We start from the raw sequence: 1,492 nt of genomic DNA, 5'->3' as shown, positions 1-1,492 counted from the left end.
TAGATGCAACATATTGTCTCAATGCAACATATTTTTATCATACAAATAGACAAACATATTAAAAATTTAAATTAATGTTTATACAAATGCATTAGCATGTTGTACAAATGCTTACTTTAACATGCTTCAGAAAAACATTTCACATTCAATAAAAAGAATTGAATAAATTTTTGAAAAAGAAACTTTTGAAAAATGTACATAAAAAATAGTATATGACACTATGCAATTCCTAAAAAAATCTATATAATATTCGAAAAAGAAACTTTTAAAAATTGTTGAGAAACCATACCATGGGATGTGCATTTTCTTTTCCTTTGCCATAAGGAATAGCTTTTTTTGTTTCCTTTGATATTGCCTTGTCTTTTTCCTTTGCCTTTGCCTGTAAAAAATAAATAGAATATATTTATAAATTATTTTTAAAATGATAAGAAAATACATGTCCAATGTTGAAGTGACTTTTAGGCTTACCTCATGAATGCGAATAGTATTAAGGTCACGCTCATCGCGAATAACAACATTAACATTTCTTTCTTGAAGAAATCGAACCTATACATACAAAAATTTTAGAGTGATAAATAAAACTTTATACACATAAATAAGAAAATTAGTAAAGGGAGGTGATATTACGGTTCGGTGTAAGTCCCCATCCACCTATAACGTATGAGGAAAAAAAATAATTAGAATAGTGATATTGTCCATAACTGTTGTACTTAAATTTATAAGAGAGGTACTTAAATTTATATGAAGAAAAAAAAGAAGAAAAAAAACTTACTTGACCAAAAATAGTGATATTGTTCATAACTGTTGTACTTCAACCTAAAAATGTTTGGTTATATAATTTTAGACACAAAGTAACAAAAAATTAGCAATAATAAAATTAGCAATTAGCAAAAAATTGGAAATGAAATGTTATTTAAATAAAATTCAAATAACATTTAAAATGAAATGTTATTTAAATGAAATGTTATTTAAAATTCGAATAATAAAATTCAAAATTTTATTTAAATAAATAACTACCAGGAATATAAAATACTTAACGGGTTACAATCAAGAGGAAAAGAAATAAATAAAAATATAAACTTCTAAGAAAAAGAAAAAAGGTCAACAGATATCAGAGGCACGTGCCTTCTCTGTTTAGAATGGTACAATTTTTTTTTTTAATTTTTTATAACAAAATGTTAAATACATTTTTTTGGATTAAGTTAAATACTCGGTGAATTTGATTAAAAACAAAACGGATTATGTTAAATACTTGCGTTAAGTTAAATACTTGTAAGTTTAATACATTTTTTTTCATGAAGACAACTAAAGTAATACGCACACACATAAGGATTGACCAGAATTTTTGAAATACAACATAGAATATTATATTCCCTTTAAAAATAAAAATAAATAAACTCTCTTGCCATATTACACATAAATGTTAAAATGCCAAGTCTTTCATATTTTTCTTTTAATTAGGAACTCTAGATATTCACAAAATAATTAAATG

General features: G+C 24.1%; 1 long non-coding RNA gene across 1 annotated transcript; it reads right to left on the bottom strand.

Annotated features, from left to right (window-relative positions):
• Positions 1-302: 302 nt before the first annotated feature.
• LOC145823307 (uncharacterized) lies at positions 303-839 on the bottom strand. Its single transcript, XR_014365594.1, has 4 exons — positions 773-839; positions 628-651; positions 469-546; positions 303-379 (listed from the first exon to the last, which is right to left on the bottom strand). It is a non-coding gene; the product is annotated as an uncharacterized LOC145823307 (long non-coding RNA).
• Positions 840-1,492: the final 653 nt, after the last annotated feature.

This window comes from Camellia sinensis, chromosome 4 (assembly GCF_055761805.1).
Source record: "Camellia sinensis isolate YWXY chromosome 4, ASM5576180v1, whole genome shotgun sequence".
Taxonomy (NCBI): domain Eukaryota; kingdom Viridiplantae; phylum Streptophyta; class Magnoliopsida; order Ericales; family Theaceae; genus Camellia; species Camellia sinensis.
Note: the sequence above shows the minus strand (reverse complement) of the source record. Positions and strands in the feature narration are given on the sequence as shown.